This window comes from Orcinus orca, chromosome 2 (genome assembly GCF_937001465.1).
Source record: "Orcinus orca chromosome 2, mOrcOrc1.1, whole genome shotgun sequence".
Taxonomy (NCBI): Eukaryota; Metazoa; Chordata; class Mammalia; order Artiodactyla; family Delphinidae; genus Orcinus; species Orcinus orca.
Window position 1 is genome coordinate 195,336,678 of NC_064560.1, and position 20,964 is coordinate 195,357,641.

Below are 20,964 nucleotides of genomic sequence, written 5' to 3' on the forward strand. Positions count from 1 at the left end.
TGTTCAGGTTTAATATTTTTATCACTGTAAGATGCCAGCATATTGTCATTCACTATTATAGTGGCTCCTGGCTCCCTCTCTACTGGTCACTTCACCCTGAAGAATCATTCTTTTAACAACCTTTTGAATACATCCCCAAGTCTAAAGCCTCCGTCCTGCTAAGTGATCATCTCTATCTCTTAAACTTCTCTTGTCTCTACAGTTTCAATGACTCTCTGTCTGATCCCCTGTCCTACAGCTCCCATCTATCCTCCCTCTGCCACCAGAATTATCTTTTCAAGCACAGACCCAATACCATCCTTCTGATTGAAGACCTCTTTTGGTTCTCCACTGTACACAAGCAAAATCACTGCACGCAGACCCCTTAGGGACCTCACTCTCCTTCAAGTCCCCACCAGGCTCCTTGAACTCCAGGCAATAAACCTTTTCAACATTCTCTGAGAATGCTGTGCTCTTTCACTTTCCGATGACTTGGTTGCTATAGTTTATTTGTCTGTATTGAGAAAGGAGGGGAGAAATTCCTTTTTGAGCAGTTATTATGCACGTGGTATTACTGATGGGTACTCTGTATATATCATCCCTTGCCTACCCTCCTCACTTCTACGTGTCCTTCAAAATGAAATGTGAGTACCCCTACCTAGTAAAGCTTCCCTAGATGTTCTAAGGAGTATTTTTCTCTCCTCCCTGCCCACCATACCTTGAGCTGTATGATAGCACTGTGTATTAAGTCAGGTTTCTTAGCTTCAGAGTCTGAATGGGCATTCTTTTGCAAGTAATGTAGTGAGGGAAAACTCCCAGGTAAAAGCTATAAAGATAGTGCCAGGGAAGAGGATGTGGTTTCAGCTGAAGTCCAGTCTTAGCCCGATCTCATGGGGAGCTCTGGAGCATGAACTGTCCTGCCATGAAGTCAGGGGCAAGGCTTTTATGCCCCCTCGTAACCATTCAGTGGCTACAGGCCATGTCCTTATCGACAAGGGAGGGGGTGCCTAACCTCCTAGGCATCACTGGGCAAGGCAACTCCATGGGCCATGATCATTTCCTGGAGAAGCATGAAGCTGTAGGCTCTTAGCAGCCAGCACTCATGGCAGATGAGGGATGGCTGTGCCAGTCTGGTAGAAGCGACCTGGTGCTTCAATTTTTTTTTCTTTTTTTTTGCACTTGTCCCTTCCATAGACCTGTAAGACCCTTGAAGGTAATGAATGTGTCTTCTTCATGTTAAATCCCAAGCGTCTAGCACAATATTCTTGACACATAGTAGGAACTACATTGTATCGAATGAATGACCCATCTATGGACTACCTACACTTACCAGAGAATGGTTCTTTGTTCTAGGAACTTAATAAGCTATTAAGCATGGTTCATAGACTTCCAGAAGTTTGTCTTCTACTTGGGGAGATGGGGAATACACATGTTGAGAGCTACCATCACAAGTCTGCCTGCAGTTGTGTTAAAAGGACCTGCACAGTATTGAGTTCCAACCATGTGTTAGGCACTGTGTCAGCTGTCACATGAGATATATTCAGAAATAAATATGTTCTTCGGCCAACATTATTGATGAATGAACAATCACAGTCTTACCCACTCCTCTGACTTGTAAAGGAGAAAGTTCCCTGAATGCCAGATCACATCAAGGACCCTCCTCTCTTGTGAAGAATTTGGGAATTAAGCAAGAAAGAGAGAAAACAGAAAAAGCCAGAAAGACCAAATGATCCATGTACAAAAGAGAAAAAGAGAAACAGACAAGCTGTGTGGGTTACATTTGGAATCGCAAGCAGGAGAGTGAAAATGTTGAGAATTAGAATTGGGGGATTTTCAATGTGACAGTGATGGGAAAAGTGGAATTTTTAGATATCTGATGTGTATTCATTATGTGTTCTTCCTCTTTCTTTGACATTTCCTTACGAGGATAAATAAGATGTGAAGTACTTTCTGCTACTTTTTAGTTGCTGAAATGTATTTGTTTGAATGTAACAGTATGCCAAGGCAGCATCACACCAGGCCTTGGGATTTATTTGAGTTATACACACAACACCCCATTTAATGGTTATTGAAGTCATTTTAATGATAAAATAACTGAGACTCAAAGAGGGTAGATAATGCATCCAAAGTCATACAGGGATTTGATTCCAAGTTCATCAGACTCCAAATCTATACCCTGGTCATGGTGAAACAACACAGCATTCATGGTAAAGAACAAAAGCTGATGTCCGCCCCATGGAACACAAACGGACTTTAGGTCCACTGTCTTAAGGACTTGGCTTTAGGTGGTCCAGAGTAGAGGAGGTTCTCTGTGGCATTAGTTAAAAGGAAAGGTCTTGTGAATTGAAATGGAGCTTGAGTTGGGCCTGGAGAATGAATCCAAAATCTCCATCAGGCTGGCTGATTTCAAAAACTGTCTAGGACCACTTGGTAAAGAGTAAATTGAAGATAGACATTAAGAGCAAGAAAAACAATTGCCTTGCTATTTCCAATAAAACTACACTTTTATAGTCTCAAAACCAGATTGACTGACTTCTATAGTGAAAAATTAATTCAAGACCTACCAAGATTTATTCATTTTATTTGCCTTTCATGACACAAAATAACATATGAGACAAGATGGTTTGACTCTCTTCTCCTTGTTTTGATGTTGTATTGATATAGCCATCAAGCTGTCATTCACAGAATCTGAAAGAAGCAGTGTTTTCCTTACTTAAACTCTCCTGTTGTTAGAGATTCCCCTCACCTGTTCCAACAACGTATAGTTATGTTAAGAACTAGATCCCACTTGGGAAAAAAAAGTAAAAATTTTCATTCTTCAGTTGTGAGAAAAGCCCAGAGTATGGTAGAATGGTAGGAGCCCTGAACTTGGAGTCAGATGCTGAGTTGGCAACTGTGTGACACTGGGAAATTATTTCATCTTATTTCATCTCTTACAGCCTTGGTTTCCTCCTCTGTAATGTGGAGGATGATTAATCCTTGCCCTTCCCACTTCATGGGATGGTTAAAAAGATGAAATTAAATAATGGAAAAGAGCAGAGCTTTCTATACTGTGAACCATTGTGCACATGTAAGTGGTTATTATTAATTACAAGTTTGAATTAGAACGTAAAGTGGTTTCCCAAAGCTTAAATAATAAGCACCTAAAGAATCAAGAGGAGGTCTGTGTCTTTATTCCCATCCTCCTCTTGATTCTTTAGGTGCTTATTATTTAAGCTTTGGGAAACCACTTTACGTTCTAATCCAAACTTGTAATTACTGGAGAATGGACCTGAGGATATGGGGAGGGGGAAGGGTAAGCTGTGACAAAGTGAGAGAGTGGCATGGACATATATACACTACCAAACGTAAAATAGATAGCTAGTGGGAAGCAGCCGCATAGCACAGGGAGATCAGCTAGGTGCTTTGTGACCACCTAGAGGGGAGGGATAGGGAGGGTGGGAGGGAGGGAGACGCAAGAGGGAAGAGATATGGGGACATATGTATATGTATAACTGATTCACTTTGTTATAAAGCAGAAACTGACACACCATTGTAAAGCAATTATACTCCAATAAAGATGTTAAAAAATAAATTAAATAAATAAATAAATAATCTACAAGGATATACTGTACAAAAAAAAGACTCAAGAGGAGAAATATTTATAGAAAAGATGTTTGCTTTCCCTTGCATGAATTATCAATTGCTCTCATCTGGTGTTTTAATTAATAAGGTGTGTGATTTTTTAATTTAAATAAGATTAAGTCTCTGGAAAGAATAATAGCAGAAGAACATGAATTATGGAATTAAAAAAAAAATCCCCAACAATGGTCAAGATGAAGTGGTTATCTAGAGACAGAAAGATTCTTGTTAATTTCTTGGAGGAGACTCTGTTGATTAGCTCTATTGTTAAGGGTGCATTTTTTTTTCCTCTTGAGATAATATTCACTTATTTTCATATTCCTTTTAGGACCACATGTCTTTTCCACATTCCAATGCATTTTTTAAGCATTTCCTTGTTATGTTCCATGGTATGATTAGGAAGCAAATGGGGAGAACAGTGAAGTATATGCTTGTCCCAGAAAGAAGCTGGAGGAGTTCCCTGAGGATCCTGCCTAAGCTGGGGATGACTCACCAGGTCACCAGGTCAGAAGTCTGGGAATCACCCTTCTCACTAGAAAAGAGTTCTAACTTCCTACTCTCTCCAGATTCCCTTCCATCTTCTCCATTCCTACTTTCCCAGCCTAATGCAAACCCTCCCACCCCTGTAAAGGCATTTCAATGTTCTTCCAAAGATGTCCTGTCTCCAGCCTAACCATCCCAGCCTCTGCTGCATACACCAGAGATCCTTCAAAAATCACATAGAAAGACTTCTACTCCCTGCCAACATGAATAATACAGACCACATTTAACCTCCTCACCACAAAATATATGAAACAATAGTTTTAATCACATTGACGTGATCAAAAAAAAATGCAGGGACCCCTGAACTGTGGGCAATAAATAATGTGAACCCTGCAGTTTCCCCAGTTTACTGCTCAGAGTTTTCAGAACATGGGACTGAGGCAGAACCCAGGGGTCTTCCTGAGTTGAAGCAACAGAGCTGGGAGGCCAGTGGGGTCAAGATGCTAGGGTTTGTGGGGCATAGTAGCAGAAAGGTGAGAACTACAGGGAGAGAAAAATTCTGAGAAGGGTCTCCTTCTAGCCTTGAGCAGAGTACAGGTGATTGTATCCATGTGAGGAAACTACCAAAGGTTGGGGAAAGAACTATCTGAAAACATTAGAGGGACCAGTTCTTGGAACTTACCAGGAATAATTTCTGTTCCCACCAGCCAGAGTGGAAAACATGTAATTCCCAGGGTATTGGATAGAATGCTCAGAACGGTTTTACCTCAGTAGTCGGGAAATGAGTTCTAGACTAAAGACTGCTCTGGACCCAACCTAACAAAGCTTCAAAGCAAAGTGCCAGGACTCAAGCTTTTTCCAAGTAACTTAACCAGGTCCTAGAACAAAGTTCAAAAATAATTATTCAAATACAAAAATACCCAACCCCCAACAAAGCTAGATTCACAATGTCTGACATTCAAGTAAAAAAAAATGACTAGGCATGCAAAGAAGCAGGAAAAATAAGTGATAACAAGAAAAATTAATCCATCAAAATTGACCACAGAAATTACATGCACAAGAGAATTAGAAGACGAGGATATTAAAACAGCTATTATGACAATATTCTTTATGTTCAAAAAGTTGAGACATAGAAGATATAAAAAAGGCCAAATCAGATTTCTAGAGGTGAAAATTACAATGTCTATGTACCCTTTGACTTAGGGAACAAAGCTTCAGTTATGCAAGATGAATAATTCCTGGAGATCTTCTGTACAGCATAAGGTCTATAGTTAATAGTACTATATGGTATACTTAAAATATTGCTAAGAAGGTAGATCTTATGTTAAGTATTCCTATCACAAATTAGAAATAATAATAATATAATAATTAGGGAAATAGGAAAATTTTAGAGGTGTTGGATATGATTACAGCATAGTTTGTTGTCATTGTTGATAAGTATACGGATGTATACTTATTTCAAAATTCATCAAGTTTAGTATATTAAATATGTACAGTTTTTAATATGTCAACTATACCTCAATCAAGTGGTTTAAATTTTTTAAAAAAGATGATATGAAAACTATAATGTCTAAACCAGAACATACACTGAATAGGATCAATAAAAGATTAGATATTTCAGAAGAAAATATGACTAAACTTGAAGCCAAAGTAATAGTTTCTAGAATGAAACACAGAGAAAAAAAGATGGGAAAAAAATTGAAGTAAGCATCCACGAGCTGTAGGATGACTTCAATCAATCTAATGTTTTTGCAAGGAAAGGGAAAGAGGCTGTATTCTTTCTTTATACTTGCATAAGCAATAACTCCAAAACTTAACCCAAGACAGCATTTATTATCTCATACAGTTTCTGAGGGTTAAGAATCAGGCACACTTAACTGGATGGTTCAGGCACAGGGCCTCTAATAATGCTGCATTTGAGCTGTTAGCCCAGGATATAGTCATCAAGCTGAGGGAGGATTCACTTAAAGCTCACTCCTGTAGTTGCTGGCAACCTTATGCAGGACGTCTTCTCAGGGATGCTTGAGTGTCCTCACAACATGGTAGCAGGTTTCTTCCAGATCAAAGAAAGAGAACAAAACAGAAAGCACCGTGCATTTTATAGTTTAATCTTGCAAGTGACATACCATCACTTCTCCCATGTTGTAGCGGTCCATGACAGAGCATGGGAAGAGACCACACAGGAAGGTGAATATCAAGAGGTAATGAGCATCGGGGGGTGTCTTAGAGGTTGCTCACCACAAGGGCTCAGGAAAATATTTGAAGAACCAATGGCTGAGAAAATTTTTTGATTTGATTAAAACTGTAAACCCACAGATCCAAAAAGTTTGACAAACCCCAAACACAAGGAATATGACAAAAACCACACCAAAGCCCGTCATAAACACATTTTAAAACTGGTTATAAAGAGAAAAATCTTGAAAGCAGCGAGAGAGTTTACTATACTCCAAAAGAGTGGCTAAAACTTATAAGATGGATCATACCACGTGTTACAGAACATTTTGGAACAACTGGAACTCTCACATCCTGGCAATGGGACTGTACAAATGAAACCATTTTGGAAACAGGGTGGCAGTTTCTTAAAATATTTACTACATACCTATCGCATGAGCCAGACATATATTACCCAAGAGAAAGGAAAGCATATGTCCATATAAAGACACAATGTTTATAGCAGCTTTGTCATAGCTAAAACCTGGAAACAACTGTTATATCCATTAGTAGGTGAATGGGTAAACAAATGGTGGTATATCCACGTGATGAGATCCTACTCAGACACAAGAAGAAAGTGGTACTGAAACTTTCAACGATGGGGATGAATCTCAAAAGAAGTATGCTGAGTGAAAGAAAACAGACACAAATCAGTAAAGTGACCAAAAATACATCAGCAGTTACCTGAGGGTGGAGCCAGTTATCTAAGGGAGAGGTCAGAGGGAGATACTAAAAAGCACATGGAGGAAGCTTTGGGGATTATGGTGATGTCCATTACCTTGGTTGTGGATGGATGGCATCCTTGGAGGATGTCAAAACTTATCCAATTGTACACTTAAAAACGGTACAGTTTAACTGTGTGCCAATTAAACCTCCATAAAATTGTTAAAAACAAAAACCACAACCAGGACAGCCCTATCTAGTTCAGGTTTATCCTTTCAGTGACATCCTATAGCCCTGCCTCTCCTTCCACCATCTCTCTGCTGTTCCCACCACTGGAATCTCTTTCTCCTCGTCCCCAGCCCCCTCCACTGAACTCTTACGCACCTAACACCCTATATCTAGTTTCATTCTGCAAAATAGCCTCTGGTCTTCTCCTCCCTTCTCCTCTCTTCTCTTTGACCTGTAACAGTGATGTGTTCATAGCTTTTTTGTGCTTCTGGCAGCCTCCCTATCTTCCCCCCTCCTCTGTGGGTAATTAGAGCAAAGCTTTTATTCATTATCATTATTGTCATTAGCGGTACTCATTGTAGTAGCAGTATTTCTTTCTGTTCCTGCAGTGCTCAGCACAGTATCAGATATTTCACAGTAGGAGCAAGGGATGTTTTTGAAATAATACGTGAAAAAAGATGATTTGGAGAATTCACCTGTTGCAGAATATGTCTGCAATGGACTGAATGTTTGTGTCTCCCCAGATTCTTATGTTGCAATCCTAAACCCTGCTGTGATGGTATTAGGAGGCGAGGTCTTTGAAGGGTGATTAGGGCATAAAGGTGGAGTCCTCATAAATGAGATTAGAACCCTGGTGAAAGTGTTCACAGAAAGATCATTCTTTTCACCATGTGAGGATACAAGGAAAAGTTGACAGTCTGCAAGCAGGAAGAGGGCTCTCACTAAAACCCAACCTTGCGGGCCCCTGATTTCAGATTTCCAGCCTCCGGAACTTCTGTTGTTTATAAGCCACCCAGCCAGTGGTACTTTGTTAGAGCAGCCTGAATGGACTAAATGTCTTACCCCAGAGAACCTCAACTCCACCGATGGAGAGGTAACATTTAGATTGTTGTGGAGAAGTTAACAGGATGGACTGTTTATGTCCTACTCTTCTCAATGAGATCACAGGTCAGGACAACCTAGAGGTGGCAATTCTTCATGTATGAAGGTGCTGGCAAGGGGAGAGGGGATAGAAAGAGAGAAAGAAGGTGAGGGAATCAGGTTCTGTCTTCTCAAGGCAGCTTCACACAACGTTTTCTCATCTTCAAAACAGGTTAGAAAGATGCTATTTACATTCACTATGTCTATGTTTAGCCTGCTGGTGGTGAGAAGGACTATGTTTATGGGATTCATAGTAAAACTTTAATCTGATAGGACTACCCTATGCTCCTGCTTTCGTTGTGATGGGAAAAAAATGGGAATTCCTTGGGTCTATTCACCCAAGGAGGTCACAGGACTTGTTCCCTTACCTTTTCTCTAGGAGTGACTCTAGACTGCATTTTAGGACAGAGACATGCTCGTGAAATATTCAGGAGCTAATGTCTCCCAGCTCTCCCCGCTCCAGTTCTTTTTCTCAGAGTTTAAATAATGAACAGGTGAGAAAGGTACAGGAACACTGTCTGCAAGTCTCCTTTGAAATCTTTCCTTGCACTGTGTTGTTTTGTTAATTTGTTCGTTTGTTTGTTGTTATTGTTGTAAATTTGTCTTGTTTTCTTTTTTTTTAATTGAAGTACAGTTGATTTATAACATTGTATTAATATCAGGTGTACAGCTATGTGATTCAGTTATACACTCATACACACACACACACACACACACACACACACACACATATTCTTTTTCAGATTCTTTTCCCTTATAGGTTATTACAAAATATTGAGTATAGTTCCCTGTGCTATGCAGTAGGACCTTGTTGTTTATTCATTTTATATATAGTGGTGTGTATATGTTAATCCCAAACTCCTAATTTATCCCTCCCCATCCCCTTTCCCCTTTGGTAAACCTAAGTTTGTTTTCTATGTCTGAGAATCTGTTTCTGTTTTATATATATATCAGTTCATTTCTATCATTTTTTTTTAGATTCCACATGTAAGTGATATCATATGATATTTGTCTTTGTCTGTCTGGCTCACTTCACTTAGTATGATCATCTCTAGGTCCATCCATGTGGCTTCAAATGCTTGCCCAGAGTTCATTGTTATCTACACTCTGGCACAGTAGACAATTTGGCCACTGAGAATGAGGAAGACAGAGCACCAGGCAGTGAGCATCAGGCTGTCCAGGCTGGGTCCAGGCCACTCAGGGAGGCCAAGGATGGAGGCCAGGAAGGCCGAGGTGGAAGATTACTCTCCAGCAAGCACTTTCAGGAAGTTTATAGCTCATTGAGGCATCTAAGCACATAGCTCTCCTGCAAGACTCCAGCTTTTCCAGAAAAGAAAGGGCAACTTATGAGTTTGGATTCAAAATAAATGCAGGCCACTGGAAATCAGTAGTTAGGCCCCTAGATTCACATCAAGTATGAGATGAGTGATTGTATTTTCTGTGGGGAAGTAGAAAAGAGATTTTTTTTTTATTTTGAATTATGGAAATCTTCAAACATACACAAAAGTTGTGGGGGAAATCATAAAATCTCTCACTTACCCATCACTTGGTTTCAACAGTGATCAAAATTTTATTTTTTTTTAATAAGAGAGAAAGAGGCAAAATATATGGATACGTATCACAGACATGAGGAGGTTGGAGGGAGAATGGTGTGGATAAAGTGACCCTGGGTTTGGATTCAAAGACCTCTCCTCCCTCCTGCATGCTATGTAACCAGGAGAAGCATCCTTAACCTCTGGTCCACTTCACTCCCTGTCAGAAAAGCATGAATGAGGATTTCTACATAGCAGGGTCATAAACAAATTCGTTGGGGAGCAGAGAACTAGTTATAGCGTAGGTGCTCAGTAAGCAGTGATGTTTTCCTATAGTTACTCTACTTAAATGCATCAGGCAATCATGCCCAGAAGACAGGCAGGAAATTATAACTCAGGCCAAGTTGGGGCAAAGGCCTGAATCAGATACATGTGGGATTCTTCCAATATGTTCTCTTGGAAACAAGTAATCAGTGACAAAAAAAAGAAGACACCTCAAAGTCATGCAGTCGCCAATAAAGTAGATGCATTTCAAACAGCAGCGAAAGAGGAAGACTGCAATGGAATTTGTTTCCTTTTTCTTCCAACTTTATGGTGACTAGTTAACCACTTACTGTCCCTCTATGGTGTCTGTAGTGTGAAACCCTACACACATACTGTCTAGGCAAATGGTTCTCAACTGAGGGCAACCATGACTTCCAGGGGATATCTGGTAATGTCCAAAGACATTTTTGGTTGGAGACAGTTTTGACTGTCATGATGCAGCAGGAGGGTGTTTCTGGCATCTAGTGGGTAGAGGCCAGGAAACATCCTACAGTGCACAGGACGCCCACCCCCAACAAGTGACATTAACCCCAAGTTTGAGAAGCCCTGAGCTAGCCCAAAAGAGGCCAAGATTTGGGGTCAGACAGAATTGCACTGATCCCGGCTCTATGGTTTGTAAGCTTGACACTGTTTGGTAAATGTCCCCATCTGTAATTTGGGAATGATGATGCCTCACCGAAGGTCTGTCTGCTTAATCAGAGACCATCTATGGCAAGTGTGGATTTTTGTTCCTGACACACATAGGCACTTAATAAGTGGTAGCTATTGTAGTTGTCCGTTGATTACTGTAGTTTCTGACATTGTGACTAATAATACTCAATTTCTTTTTTAAGAATCTTGACATGTCAAGTGAAGAGCTAGGTCCTGGGAGGAAACAAATATGGCCTTGAGTGAATCATGCTGTTCTGTCCTGTAAGCTGGGTATGAAGGGTAAGAGGTTTTCAAGGGAAAGTATGTTCATAAGAGCACTGGATGTGGGCTCAGTTATGAGTAGATGGGGAAATGATTGGGAAATGGGAAAAGTAGATTTTTGTCTATTGACATGACACTACTGACATTTGGGGCAAATAATAATAATGATAACAGTAATAGTTATCATTATTATTATTTGTTGTATGGGTTGCCCTGGACACTGCAGAATGTTAAGCAGCCTCCCTGGTCTCTACCCGCTAGATGCCCATAGCACCCCCTCATAGCAAACCCTCATAGTAACATGTCTCCAGACATCGCCAAATGTCCTCTGGGGAAATTCGAGAACTATTGATTTGGATCAATGATGGCAAATGCAGAGTAGTATACCAACAGTCTCTGTCCCTTCACCCTCCACCCTATCCATCCCTAAAGTAGATGTCACTCTTGAATCATGGCCCTTATGCCACTGAGCACAGATCTGGAAATCTTATCACCAGCACACCAGACAGCCATCACGGATCAATTCCTTTGAAACTACTTACTAATTTAGACTCTCCCATCTGTACCTTAACTTACTTCTCTGCAGTATTTTAAATACCATTTACTTCTTGGTAAAGTCCCCTGATTTTTTCTGAATCAGACATCCTCAAACATCCATGTCTATCATTTTATTCGTTCATCTTCGACTTTCTTTCCGTACGCTGGGTATCATTAAGTTACTTTCTCAGAGCTTCCTGAATTTCTCTTCTGTTGATTAAAATGCAGACTTTCTCCAAGATGGAAGTGTTTGTCATTATTTTTCAATATTAATGTTATTGTTTTTCTGAAGCTTCTGTTGTTCCGTAATTCAAGGACCCCTTGTCGAATCCCATATGTAGCGTGTTTATTAGATGTAATATTTTATCTCTCGGACTCAGTGCCTGACACTATCATTTCCGTCTTATTTCAATAAAAATGATCTCCTTCCTTGCGATTCTGACAGGAGCTAATGGTTTTCTTTATCACAAGAGAAAGTAAGAGTGGGACAGTGCTAAAAGACAAAATGAACTGTATATATTTGTGCCTTAATTCAATTTATAGCATAAACTCCAATCTTAGTAAAGTAACTTCATAACCAAAAAAAAATTAAAGCCACTGTGAAAGACTAGTGGTCTCCAGGGTTTTTTTTTTTTTTTCTTTTTTGAATTTGCAGATTGTAGGTTTGAAAAACAATATCCAAACAAAACCTTGTGGAAAAAGAAGGCACCCACCACAAATGCTCAAATGATTTCTGATTTTCCTTCCATCTTTCTGTCTTTTTTCTTTTTGGTGTGTGTGTTCCAGGGTCTTGGTGTGGTTGGTAGGATTTCTACCAATGTAGCTAAATCAAGTTCTAATAGAATCCAGTATGACCATCATTGACAGAAGCACAATATTGGTTGTTTGATAAGATTTATTTTCTGCATGCAAATTCCAAGTGTATTCTGTCTAGCTTTATAGACTTATTAGGAAAAAAAATATATATATTCTGTACACAATTACATCACGAACATTCCAGCAGGGAGCTTCATAGCAAATGTCAAAAAATTGTGAAAATAAAGACACTTAAAAAGTGCTACCTAGATAGTACGTATGAATGAAGATATGGGACAAATTTTGAAATTCTTGTAACTGCCACTACTTGGATTTGTCCTGATCAGGAAGGAGACTGGACAGCAGGAGGTCACCCACTATTGTAGTGATCCATCGGCATTTGTGTGGAGGACCGACATCTTTGTATGGCTCTGATCACGAGCTCTGGTAATAGGGAAACTTGGGTCAGGGTCCTGGGTCTGCCACTCCTAGCTGTTTAACCCTGGCAAACATGTCTTAACCTGGGAAAGTGTCTAATCCTATAGAATGAGGACATGAGAATGTAACCCCTCAGCAGACTGTCCGGATTAAATGGCGCGTCTGAACAGTGTTTAGTTTGTGCCTGGTACAGGGTGAGGACTCAGTTCATGGCAACTCCACTTTTACTCTGTTATCCTTGTTTCTGTCTTTGGTCAACATGGTTACATTCAGCCCTGAGGGCTCTCAGCGGACTGGGAGTCTCCATGCAAATGTCCTATATTCACCGGCACTCCCAAGGTGCCTACTGGTATCCTGTCTTGTGGAAGGTGCTGTAGGGAACTCAGAGTTGGGTTTGACATGATCTCTCACTCCCAGCGGCTCATTAGGACTTGGGGAGGCGGGTGGGGGTAGACGGGGCTGGGGAAGTGCCTGTCACACCAGCAGTTGCATATTGATGGCTGTTTCTACTTTGACACAGAGTGCCTTGCTGCAATCTGACGTGCTATGGCTTAAGTAGAAGGGCTACTTCAAACAGTGTGAGACCCTCTAGGGCAAGGCAGGGGCCATTTCTGATTCACTGCCGCATCCCCAGTGTCCAGCACAGGGCCTGGATCATTCATTCATGTGTTTCTTCAGCAAAATGTTTATTGAGGACCTGACATGTAGCAGGTACTGGTGGGGATGCAGTGATGAACAAGACATATTTATGATCCCTGATTCCATTGACCTTGCATTTTACTTAGGGCAACAGATAATAATCAGACTCTAGCATCACATTAGGCAAGATATCTAGCAGAGACCCTTGAAACGTGGGTGATGCTCCAAAAGTGTTTGTTGAATGAATAAATGAAAGTGAAAAGATACATGTACACAAAGACAATTCAAGTAGACAGTGATGTAAGCAAAGCACACAGGATGCTGTGAGAGCTCATAACAGGAGGACATGAATTGATATTGGTATGATGGAAGCTTCTAGAGGAATGATGAAGGGTCAGAGTTTTCTACTGAGTTGGTACACAGGGCTTCTGGTGAAAACTTCCCTTCAGCTAGGCTATGGTTCTTCCAGCCTTTCTAGCGTATATTTTCTTCTTCTTGCATTATAAACTCTGTTTTGTTTGAGGTGTCTCTCATCTGGGTGTGCAAGCAGAAATGTAAAGCTCTGCCCATTGAGAAGGCAGGGATTAAGAGTATAGATATTATCCTTCTTTGGGAGCCAGTTTTCTCTAGAGGGATCCCTTGAGAGACCTGTCCAATGGGAATTCTCCCAGTGAGGTCACACTTGGAAATACTAACACATTCCACGCCTCTGCTCATTTATCCACTGATTCCTCAAGTAATAACTGTGTTCTTCCAGGTGCCAAGCTCTGTGCTAGATCCTGGGCTACAAGGAGAGGAAAAACAGACAGGACCCTCACACCCCATGGCTAGGATGGTTCTGAAGCCTGAAGTCCTCCTCTGTGCAAGTACTCTGCTCAGGAAGGACATGCTAGGAAGATTAAGACACAGCCTCTGTTTGTAGCATTGTCTGGTTCTGTGATGGAGACAGAGGCATTCGCATCTGAATTCAATACACCAAGATGGCTACAATTTTTGCCACAGTCCCTGGTTTGCCTCTCACTACAAATGACCAAGTTGGCTAGTGAGATAAAAAACTGGGTGGGTTATTTGCCATTATTATAACAAAAGGCAACAAGGAGAAACCAGGATGGGTTTGTGCATAGAGATGCACAAGAGCTGTGTGCCACGTCAATAGAGCTAGTGTGCTGGGTACCACCTGGTGTCCCGCAGGAAACCCACGTGTGTCCATCCCTCCCAGCACAGCCTGATCCTTAATAGGAATCTGTGTTTAGGATGAGATTCACTTTAGTGAATGAATATCTGCTGACTTCTAGTAAAGCTATCCAAACGTAGTTCCAGGCGCTGAGAAGACACAAAAGAAATAAATTCAACCCTGACCTCAAGAAGCTCCCAGGCTAGTCCATCCACTGACCACAGGCAAACTTACTCCCTGATGCGTCTGACCTTCTGACCTTTAGTCCCCAAGACTAAAATAGCAATGGTGACCTCACACAACCATCGTTTGTTGATGCCCACAATGTGCCTTGTCTTTCTATTTTCTCCTTACAACCCTTACATCTTCCTGGCTGTGTGACCTTGGGCAAGTAACTGCCCCCACCCAGCCTTAATTTATTCATCTGTATAATGGACAGAATAATAGTTCTTACCATATAGAGTTGTGAGGACATGGGATATAATGAAATTCTTAGCACGATGTCTGGTATGGGTAACCACAAGTCCCTATGGATAAGCATAAGGCCCCTGTTAATGATTTACCTTTTTATATAAAAAAGCTAGTCAGACACTGCTTTAAGGGCATCGCACTAAGAGACAAGAGTCTAGAAAATTCCAGAAGGGCATGGGGAAAATTTAAATGGCAAAAAGAAGAGAGGCATATGGAGAGCTTGCTATTAGAATATGTAGGAATTTAGTGGCTGCTCTGCATTTGAAAACTCCAATTCCAGTTGTCTTGGTGGGGATCTAAGCATCGGTATCTCTTTTTTAAAAAGCTTTACAGGCAGGACTAAAACATTTGGCTTGCCTTTCAAGAAAGTTTTTGAGAGCTGGTACTGTTTACCTATGTGTCCCATTTATCTACACTGTGTATTCTAGAATAAAACAAAAGAGAAAAATAATAAGAAGGGAGACCAATGGAGTGGAATAGGTATTTAAAAAAAGAGAAAATGAAGTTTATGAAAAAACATTAAAACCAATTCAATTAAATAATATTCTTCAAAACAGTTACATATAAACTGCCATTCCATCCCTAGTGACCTTGGCATTCTTCAATCTTTGTCAAACATTTCATAATAATTTTCTCTGTATATTACTAAGATCACAAAATATGTACTCTATGCAATAGTTTTATTACATATTTTAATATAATTTTACAGTCATTTATTTTCCCCTAAAATATAGTGTGAAGGGGAAAAAACTATTGATCCCTCCAATTATTTTTCCATTTTCTTTTGGCCCAACCATATAGATACAACCAAATGAAACATTCTCAGAAAAATCATCAGCCCAGTACCTTGATGATATTCCTAGGTACATGTGAGTCTTGGATTTATTTATTTATGGACTCTTTGGATTATACTGAAAGATGAATGCTCAGTATCCAATTTTTCTCATTTGCAAATTTATGTTCAATGCAAAATGTAAACTGATTTATGTTCAAAACAATGGATAAACTGAAGACCTCATTTCCCCTGCAGTGTTCATGTATAAATTTATTAAGGTAACTCCCTTCCCCCCACCCCACTGATACTACTTGTTACACAAAAAGGGAGCTCTCTTCTGCATATTTCCCATCTTCATTGACTTGGCGCTTCATCATTTACTGAATGTCTGTGAGTTGAACAAGAAGGACAGAAATGATGTGAAATCCATCTTTTTTTTTTCTTCTTTTTACTTAGCCCAATAAACATCAGCACAAATGGAGAGAGGGAGAAAGAGAGGCATAAACATGCAAGAGGGCAAGAGGAGAGGGAGAAGAAGAAAAAAATGGGAGATGGGAGAGACACCAAGGGAGAGACAGAAAGCAAGCAAGCGTGTGCCAGGAAGGAAAACACCACTGCTGTAGTGATGGATAACTGAAGTGAAGGTGTCAGGATGGTATTATGTAAATTACCAAGACAGCCAAGCCATGCACTGATGATTATAGAGGATGTGAGCAATGTTGTGGTCCCCAGACACTTGTGTGCCTTGTTATTTTTCTTCCCTCCAACTACCCTTGGGGTGGATTCTTCCTGACCCTGGTCCTTGGGAAAATAAAAAAAAAGAAAATGAAAAATCCTCTCCAGGAGAAAACTTCCCCTTCACCCACATGCATATCTCAGCTCCCCCAGCCAAGAAATTAAAAAGAAAAAGAAAAAGAAAAAAACTGAGGGAAGGATGTGACATGTCTCTCCACAGAGGCTCCCCCTCCCTGGATGCCAACCAGACATCTTCCAACTGCCTTTTGTTTAGATCAGTGAAGCATTTGGCTTCATCAAGCACCTTGATTGTGCCTTAGTTTCAAGGACAGCAACTAAAGGAGAGAAAACAGGCAGCAAAGAGAGTGGCTCTGAATACACAAGATGGTGAGAGGTATCATTATATAGATATACACCCCCATGGCAATGCATATTTTTAAATGTGCTAATTTTATACCATCTGCATTCTTATTGGGGGATGAGAGCTGGATTCTACCCATGGACTTTGTTGATTGTGGGTGAGGGTTTACCAGCTCAGAGCTGAAGGTTTTCTAGACAACTTTGCCATTTGTAGCCTCTTTCCAAATTAAAAATATGAAATGAACAAAGAATTCCCCCAGCTAATACTCAATATTATTTGATGTTCATTCATTCATTTATTTACTCATTGGTGGATGAAATATTTATTGAACTACTCATTGTAAACCAGGCCCTCCACAAAGTTTCAGGACCACAGATAATAATACCAGATAGTTCTGGGCTCTGTGGAATCATTAGCCTAGTGGGGAGTACAAACATGTAAAGAGGTAATTACAGAACAGCATGATCCGAGCCTTAGTAGAGGTGCTGTGATTATTGGAAAGATTCATGGTCCCTCCCATCAAGGACACATTTTCCTGTCTTGCCTCTCCTTTTAGTTTGTCAGTCCTTGGAGTTAGATGATCATAACCAGCACTCCAGTTCAACCCCAGGGCCTACACCCATGGCATAGTCAGGAATCAGCTGATTTTAGGAATATGAGCTTATCCTATTATTATTTTAAAAAGTGATGTTAGCTCATGAGATGTAATAAGCTAAAAGTTTAAATATCAGTCTAGTTCAATTACTCTTCCTTTTCCTCTGCCCACCTTCATAAACAGCTGCCACATCTCTGTGATGTGAGGTAGGGACACCACAGTGAACAAAGCAGATGGACACAACCATCAGGAAGCCTACTGCCCAGTGAAGAAAAGAGACAAGCACACACTGTGATGAGATTTGGAAGGAAAAATAGGGTTTGCTCATGAAAGTCTCCTGAGACCTCATCTAGTCTGACTGTCAAGGAAGCTTTGGAGGAATAACAGTCCAGCTGAGATCTCAACATAAATAAGAGTTTATTTGGTGAACAGGAGGAGAACAGGTATGACAAGTACCTGGGGCAGGGTATCATGGGCTAAGGCACTGAGGTGGGCAGGACATAGTAAACCAAGGAATTGAAAGAGAGCAATTTGGCTGGTACAAAGAGGAAAGGAGAGAGGAGGAAGGTGAGGCTGCAAAGGCAGGAGATGGCCAGGTCGCACAATGTTCGAGTCTTACTAAGGGGAAGCTCCTTAAAGGTTTTCAATAGTCAGATGTGTGTGGATCATGGATGATAAGGTGAGGATCCCAGGTGAGAAAACTCAATGGAAAAAAAACAGTAACATGACTTTTGGCTTCTTGAAAACATGGGTCACAAGATCTATCCTGACATTGGCAAAATGGAGAGGAGTAGACAGATTCAGAATATTTTTTCAGTGCATGAAATTGACCAGAAGTAGGCCAGTGGTTGAAGTGGGGAGGGGCAGCTAGGGAGAAAGAGATCTCAAGAATGATTTCTAGATTTCTTGTCCACCCCGTTGGATAAATGAGTCATTGGTAGAGCACATCATGAGAGCATACTCATATATTAACAATTTAAACCGACCTACAGTATCCCAGCTAGATCTTCAGTTGGCCTCTCTGTATCTAGAAAACGCTTGCCATGCTTCTCCATGTCAGGCACATTTCTAACTTTGGATGGAGTACCTGGTATATTTGTAGTGTGGAAAGGTGAGATTGTGCCTCTCATCTCTCCTTGTCTCAATCAGCCTGGCCTCCAAGATTGTCCAACAAGATGCAGAGGTCAGCATTGCCATTTCTCAAGGCACAAGTGGAACAGAGTCCCTCGCAGGACATCAGCCAAATATATGAAGTGACTTGGGATGTGGCTGAAGCTTTGTGTTTGTAGCTGGACCCCATTGATACTGTCAAGGCCCCAGCCAGCTGTGTATATCAGGTTAAGAAATGTGGTTCCAGAATTTCTTGGAAATTCTGTGAATCTTTACCACCAGTACTGCCCTACCGACATCCCCTATGTTGGCCCTCCTCCTGGTGTCATAGAACTTGTTGTTTGGAAGCTGAGAGCTCAGCTAGATGATCCCTGTTTTCTGGGTGCTCACATCCTAATCCTTAGCCCTTTCAAATGGAGAGGACAAACACATAATGAAAACACAACTTCCTCGTCCAGCAGACTCTCAACTCATCTTGGGACTGAGGACCTGATTTCAAGGTCAAGAAGGTCACTTACAGCTTCTAGGAGATGTACTTTCTGTGAGTCTGTTTCCTGTGGTCTTCCTTAGGACTGGGCTCAAGCTTATGATTTTGAAACCCCAGAAACCCAGATCCTTCCCTCACTCTCCTGATGGGGCATGCTCTCTGCTATCTCTCCCAGCTCACACACTGACCCCTGTGTACTCCCTGGGGTGGTACTAGCTTCACCCAGTTTTCCTTTGCACAGAGGTCAGTATGTTAAGTGTGATGCTTTAGTAAAAGCTAAATTAATAGAATTCTACCTGCTCCATTATGGAAATGGACCATTTCACACTTATTCCAGAAGGTAGCATATAAGAGCTTTCCAAGCTTGTTTCCATTTATTTCCAAGGGTCCCTCAAAGCTTGATGAGTTTGGTGTAGCATTTTGTGCAAGGATTGGTGCAAAAATGTTCTTCAGGAAGTGTTTATCTTTTGGATTGGTGTTTGCTTTTGTTTTGTGTGAAAACCTCCACTCTAAACCTTTGTCCTTTCCAAGTTCCAACCTTAAGTGCCACAGTGCTGAGAGAGACATGAATAATGTCACCACTGGGGCCATGTTACTATTATTTTTTCCTTTTTTCATCACCAGAATAAAAAGGCACAGAGTCAAAAGCTTAAAAAACATGGGACTTCCATACCCCCATTCTCAAACTTACCAATGTCATATTTTATCTTCTCTGAATAATGGACCTCTGGGGAAAAGGGAACAGATTTTCTTTTTTTTTTTCTGTCCACGCAGCCTGTGGCATCTTAGTTCCGTGACCAGGAATTGAACCCAGGATCTCAGCAGTGAAAGTGTGGCATCCTAACCACTGGAATGGCAGGGAATTACTGGAGATCATATTTTATATTCCTTTGAATCCTCAGAACGTAGTTCACTGTCTGGCACATAGAACAAGCTCAAAAAATGATACTTGTTGTCAGGAAATCTTCCTCTTTCCTTTCCCCTCCCTCAGTAGGTCCAGGGACCTGTGCTCCCCACTTCAGGGGAGGGACACAGCACGGTGAGGAACACACAATCACCAGTAAGACTTTTAGGATTCTGTTTTCTTAAAGCTCAGAGGTTGCAAAATGGCATTCCCCAGGCTGCATCAACCCTGCCGTCATGTTGTTTGATCCTTTTAACATTTTAATAAAGAAATATCAGGGCTTCCTGGTGGCGCAGTGGTTGAGAATCTGCCTGCTAATACAGGGGACACGGGTTTGAGCCCTGGTCTGGGAAGATCCCACATGCCGCAGAGCAACTGGGCCTGTGAGCCACAACTACTGAGCCTGTGCGTCTGGAGCCTGTGCTCCGCAACAAGAGCGGCCACGATAGTGAGAGGCCCGCACACCATGATGAAGAGTGGCCCCCACTCGCAACAACCAGAGAAAGCCCTCACAGAGAAACGAAGACCCGACACAGCCAAAAATAAATAAATAAACAAATGTGGGGTTAAAAAAAATCGTTTAAATAAAAGAAATATCACATAAAAAATGATACTTGAATGACAATAATAGTACAAACTACTAATACTAGATAACTTTTAAAAGAAAACTTATTTGACAATGTTATTACCATTACTATTAGCTGCTCACTACGTGCCAAACACTAAATGTCTTATATGTATTATCTCATCGAGTCCTCACAGTCACCTTATGATCAACCCCATTTTCCAGATGAGAACCTTAAGGCCTAGGGTGGTTAGATTATTTATCCAGGTTCACAGAGCCAGTTAAGTGTTACAGCCAGGATTCAAGGAAAATGTCCTTGCCTCCAAAGTCTGAGATCTTAAGCACAATGCCGTGCCTGATCAACGTCTTCTTCATTATCTCTTATTAATGTAATTTGTTAATTAGAATCCTGTAACAATGCATGTTAGTTACTATCAGCCATAGCTAAATGCGTAGCATTAAATTTATGAAACATTCTCAAACAGGGAAAACTTGAGGGAAGAT